Below are 6,884 nucleotides of genomic sequence, written 5' to 3'. Positions count from 1 at the left end.
TGTCAAACGTTTGGCAAAAGCAAAAGAGGCGCTTTGCAACCAAACTGCACTTCAACAAAAGTACAAAATATTTGCCGGAAGAGTTTAATCCTCTAAAGCGCCGGTTTTGGGTCTCCCGCACCCCGGTCGCTCCTGTAGATTGAATCTAGACCTAGAAAGCTTACTAACCGGGCCAATTATTATTTTAATACTTAACGTTAGTTCCAAAATTGTTCTTCTCTGCAGTTTAAATACATTTATTTTAACAATAAAATCCAGTTTTGGGTTTTTAATTTAGTTCATGAACCAATTAATCTTTTAATGGTACAGAAAATAATATTCTAGTTTGAAATTTACGATATAAATTCATTAGTAAGTTCGTACCGGCTAGTTAACAATATTATGAAGGCTTTTCATCGATATTCAAAATCAACGCTGTTAATATTGATACTAGTTAGTGTCAATACAATTTCAAATCAAAACCTGCGACTGGGGAAACCTGAAAAAAAAATAACCCTCAGACACAGCCCACTGAGTTTCTCGCCGGATCTTCTCGGTGGGTCGCGTTTCCGATCCGGTGGTAGGTTCTGCGAAGCACGGCTCTTGCTCGGGTTCGTGTTAGCAACGTCGTCAGGTTTGAGCCCCGTAAGCTCACCTACTAGTTAAGGTTACGCTGAAATAGCCTCTCAAGGCTCTCAAATTAGGTAGGAAAAAAAAATTAAAAAAATAAACTGTCAAGTCTAAAGTTTCCTAGCTCTGTAGTCAGCGAGGCTTCGGTTAAGCCGAACATTAAACAAGTCTGTGAGCACTGGCAAGAGAAACTACACAAATGCACTATCCGTGATCACATTCAGAATAAATAAACATACTTGCAAGTATTCAAGTCTCGTAGAGTTTTTACTGGTGGTAGGACCTCTTGTGAGCCCGCACGGGTAGGTACCAACACAATGCCTATTTCTGCCGTGAAGCAGTAATGCGTTTCGGTTTGAAAGGTGGGACAGCCGTTGTAACTATATTGAGAACTTAGAACTCATCTCAAGGTGGATGGCAGCAGATGCGGTAGGCAGCGGCTTGGCTCTGCCCTTGGCATTGCTGAAGTCCACGGGCGACGGTAACCACTCACCATCAGGTGGGCCGTATGCTCGTCTGCCTATAAAGGAAATAAAAAAAAAATAAAAAAAATTTACGTTGTAGATGTCTATAAGCTCCGGTATCCACTTAACACCATGTCAGCTTGTCCACCCATCTAGCAATAAAATGAAATAAAAGTTTGATTTCGATTTATTCAACCCTCTTAACTCAAAGATTAGGAGTCCAATACGCACCAATAAAGTCTGTTCTCTGTTGTAATGTCTGAAGAAGAGTTGGCTACGTACTCCGATCGTCAATAAAGGCGTATCGGCAAGTCGCTTGGTCGAAGTGCGTTTTAAACCTTTTACTACCGTGTAGGTCACTGGTGTCCTACGCGGCGCACTGAAGTAATTATGTCGACTAGAGGTCCCGCAGTAGTCGAAATTCGACTATAATTAATTGGAATTGTGAGTTTGTACACTATTATTATTGTATTTTATACTTCTAGAATCACAAATTTCACCAAGACTACCTACACTATAAAAAACATTAACTATGACAAACAATATTTAATCTATTCTCAATTTGACAACAGACGTCAAGAACAAAAGTTTGACAATAAATAGTATGCATGCGTGTGTGCGTCAAATACATGGTATGTAGTGTGTGTAATGTTTTCTTTATTGATTTAATGTATCTTTTGTGCATTACTTTAAAAAAATATTAGCATTGTGCACTTCTTCTCTATATTCTGTATAAGTGTGGAAAATTTCATACTCCTCCGTCCGCGCAATTTTCGTAAAAAGGAATACAAAGTTTTTGTTTCACGTATTAATATATAGATTTCTGTTACTAAGCGCCTAAATTACCTAACTTTGCCTTCTTTTGTTTGTATGTGTAATGTATGTTATAGTCTTGTAGGTCTCTTAGAAACAGATTCATTCTCAAATCAGTATTTTCGGATTCGTTTTTTCCAGAGTCTACTAGATACTCCGGTGACTAAGTTACAGAAATCTATATAATTAATACGTGAAGCAAAAACTTTGTAGCCGTTTTTTACGAAAATTGCGCCAAAGGAGGAGTATGAAATTTCCCACACTTATAGAGAACTAGCTTTTGCCCGCGACTCAGTCGGCGTGTAATAGTTACTTTGGCATAACGCAAAATTTTAATCCCCCCTTCATTTATACGTAGAAAGTGAAAATACTTTTGAATTATAGAATGTTAAGGAGCTATTGAAACCCCTATTTTGAAACATTATTTATTGGTGCTCCACTTGTATTGGTCTTACCGTGATGTTATAGCCTATAGCCTTCCTCAATAAATGGGCTATCTAACACTGAAAGAATTTTTCAAATCGGACTAGTAGTTCCTGAGATTAGCGCGTTCAAACAAACAAACTCTTCAGCTTTATAATATTAGTATAGATATAGAGAAGGAGTGCAGAATGCTATTTTTTTTTAAATTATACATAAACAATACATTAAGTCAATAAAAAAAAACATTACACACACTACCATGTTTTTGACACAACATAATATATATTATTATGTAAGTTATGTTTATTGTCAAACTTTTGTTATTGCTTAAAGTCCGTAGTCAAATTGAGAGTAGGTTAATATTGTGTGTCTTTAATATTATTAGTCTATAGTGTAGTCTTGGCGAAATCTGTGATTATAAAAGTATAATAATAGTCTTTGACAATAGAACCATAATAACGTTCAAACTTATAATTTCAATTAATTAAAGTCGAATTTCTACTACCTGGTTACCAGTAGTCGACATAATTACTACATGTCAGTCAACGTGTTAAGATACTGTACAATTCCCAATTAATTACATTCAAGAATTTTGGCACGATGCCGGGTATGGGTCGACCAGTGCCATTATTGGGACTAAATTATTATTAATCGAACATTAATTATTACAGCATTACAAACCGAAGTTCAACGGTTGTTCATGATTTGGGTTTGACAGGTGCCATAGTATCTGTGAAACGCAGAGATGCAAACTTGTATCGAATTTTACGATGGGTTATTAATTTCAAAACACGAAAAATTTAAACTTCTAGAGATATTTATTACACTTCATGTAAAATTTACAATGGCGGACTTAATGCCTAAGGCATTCTCTACCAGTCAACCTAGTGCAGAGTAAATAGTGTAAGGTGCAATGAAATTTATATTATATTATATTACAAATACATACATACACAAAAAATATACATATACATATACACACAATCACATATACACGATATACATACATACATACATACATAAATACATACATATAATAGCTTATACAGAATTGAAAGGAATATATTAATAAATTCACATAACAAATAACTTCATCTTAATAAATTCATGACGATTCCGCTAACTTTTCCAACAGCTTTCACCGAACCCTTAACTTGAACGCGCACCGGTTAGTAATAGTCCTGATCTCGAGAGGAAGCGCATTCCATAGCAGAACAGATTGCACGACGAAAGAGTTACGAACATAACTAGAACTATGTGTGGGACAACGAATTAATAGGCTATGGAGAGAACGTAGGGCCCGCTCATGGTTGGAGTGAAGATATTGAAAGTAGGGGCTAAGATAGGAAGGAGGTTCGGGAGACATAAGTAAAGAATGAAGAGTCGTCAGTGCACGTAAATGGTGAATCGGTAAAAGTTTGAGCACGATAGGAAGATATATGATCATATTTATTAATTCGTGCTTAGACTACAATGGTGGTAGGACCTCTTGTGAGTCCGCAAGGGTAGGTACCACCACCCCGCCTATTTCTGCCGTGAAGCAGTAATGCGTTTCGGCTTGAAGGGTGGGGCAGCCGTTGTAACTATACTGAGACCTTAGAACTTATATCTCAAGGTGGGTGGCGCATTTACGTTGTAGATGTCTATGGGCTCCAGTAACCACTTAACACCAGTTGGGCTGTGAGTTCATCTACCCATCTAAGCAATAAAAAAATAAATAAGTAACAAATAACCGATCAGATGTTTGAAGTTAATTGTCACGTTCTCCAAGTTGACTCTTGGGAACGTGAAAATGAATTTAAGTTATAAAATAAGTCGAGTTCCAGATGCTCGTTTTGTACATTGCATTATTGAAAACTACTGCTTGGACACGTATTCCATTCATTCTGTTTTATATTCGAAGAACAAAAACATACTTTCAACTCTGGACGATAAATGCACTGTGTCACAAACGGTTGGACTTTACTGCCAAAACCAAAATCTCGATTTATGTTTTCATTAAGAAATCAATAATTTGGAAATCAATTCTCGAACGCAAAATGAAGTAAGTGAAAATGAGGCATATTAGGTTTCTATCACAGGTTCTTGTGATAATTATTAGTTAATTGCGGAAAAGTTTAAGAATTTAACGAAATCTAAATTTCGTGATTTTTTGTATTTCGTTTTTCTTTATTTTATTTAACTACTTTACCTATGATTTAATCTCGTGTTTTTTTTACGGATAAGTGAGCTCACGGGGCTCAGTCTAGGAGATTTTGCTAACATAGAAGGCGACATGTTTCGCAGCTGTCGGGAGCATTGTGTTATGACAAAAAGTTACTATTGACCAAGACCACTCCATATTCTATAATCTAGAATAGGTTTTAAGTATCAGAAGGCTTCGTCTTTACAATGACGTAATGAAAAGAGAAACTTAAACAAAAATACATAAAGTAAATAACATACAAACATTTCTATACAAAATTTCGCAATATCAAAACATCGTTAGCTTACGTTTTATTCCGAAATTTTCTATTGAATTGGTTTGAATGCTATCGAACGTAGCCAGTCGGTAGCGTGCCAATGCTTTAGAATGAACAAAACCAAAGTTGCCTTAAAGGACGAATTCTCTAAATATTTCGCACCTTTAGTATTGAAGTGTCTTAATACAAAATTTTATTTTTTTGTAAACTTCAAAAATGTAATTGAAGAATTATGTTTTTTTTTATTGCTTAGATGGGTGGACGAGCTCACAGCCCACCTGTTACTGGAGCCCATAGACATCCACAGCGTAAATGCGCCACCCATCTTGAGATATAAGTTCTAAGATCTCAAGTATAGTTACAACGGCTGCCCCACCCTTCAAACCGAAACGCATTACTGCTTTGCGGCAGAAATAGGCAGGGTGGTGGTACCCACCCGCGCGGACTCACAAGAGGTCGTACCACCAGTAAAGTTTTTCGATTTTAAAACTTTATGGTAATATGCGCTTGATTTAAGAGACGGATAGAGTACGTTTGTCTTTTTCTGGATTAAAAGAGCCTGTTTAATTTTATAAGCTCATAGAAAACATGTTTATAAGTCGTTCCAAGTATAAAACTCATTTTCTTAATTTTTTTTTAGTAAGCTTCTTCTATTCTAAAAGTGTGATTTATTAAATGACTAATAACATAAAGATTAATAATTATATTACTAATACTAGATTTTTGTAATTTGTGTATGTAGTGTGGCTTAACCCTTCAGTTTGTGTTTTTTTTTTAAATAGGTTTATCTTGCATAATACGTAGAATTTTGTTTTTAAGCTCATTTCTTGTGCGCACTCGGTAATATGCGTCTTAAACGTTTGAGAAGAAGACAATGTACAATAATGTAGATATTATGCATAATGTATATATGTATATGTGTATATATCTCACGAAAATCTCGCTCCGTCGTCTATGGACGACAGCCGTAGTCAAAGTGTGCATTTTCTATTTAACTATAACAATTGTGAGTTCCGTACAGTGCTTGAAGTGCTATTTACTTCTTCTCAGTAGGTCGCATTTCCGATCCGGTGGTAGATTCTGCAAAGCACGGCTCTTGCTAGGGTTCGTATTAGCAACAACGCCAGGTTTGAGCCCCGTGAGCTCACCTACTCGCTCGGTTACGCTGACATAGCCCCTCAAGGCTATCAGCTTAGGTAGGAAAAATACCCAACCTTTTTTATATATTCTAAAGTCGCCTGTGTTATTAAAATTTAAAAGTTCCTCCACATGCTTTAAGCATTTCATATTTCCTCGAATTTACGATGTAATTATCGCCAATAAATGTCGTATATGCAACTCGAAGTATAGAATCCGAAATTTATGGTCGCCCTTATCCTTATCGACTGCGTGCAGCTTTACTAAACTGTATTTTACTTTGGAATTATTCCACGAAAAAAATATCAATATAACAATATAAGAATTTTCACTATTTAATTTGTATTGTTTACTAGCTGACCCGGCAGATTTCGTAGTGCCTCAATCGATAAATCAAAGACCTAAACTTTTGTATAAAATAAACTTAAAACAAACAAAAGGAATCCGTCCGACGGGGGACAAATCAAGGAAAAACAAAATTGTTATTTTTTTTAATTTCAAGCATTTTCATATTTATCTACCTTTTAAACCTCTGGACTTCCGCAAATAATTCAAGACCAAAATTAGCCAAATCGGTCCAGCCGTTCTCGAATGTTAGCGAGACTAACGAACAGCAATTCATCATCACTATCCTACATAGTATAAAACAAAGTCGCTTTCTCTGTTCCTATATACCTTAAATCTTTAAAATTACGCAACGCATTTTGATGCGGTTTTTTTAATAGATAGAGTGATTAAAGAGGAAGGTTTATATGTATAATAACATCCATTAAATAGTGGAGAAATCAATAATAAATTACAGTTTACGAAGCGAAGCGAGGGCGGGTCGCTAGTTTTTATATAATTATATGTATAGATGTCCTTATTTATTATACTAAAATCGTAGAGATATTGTTTTTGTGCAACCAGGACTGTCCAGACAACGGCCCGCGGCTTGTTTTCGTTCGGCCCGCGGCGCATGTTTTAACCTTTTCTT

This window comes from Bombyx mori, chromosome 26 (assembly GCF_030269925.1).
Source record: "Bombyx mori chromosome 26, ASM3026992v2".
NCBI classification, from domain to species: Eukaryota; Metazoa; Arthropoda; class Insecta; order Lepidoptera; family Bombycidae; genus Bombyx; species Bombyx mori.
This window is presented reverse-complemented; position numbering follows the sequence as displayed.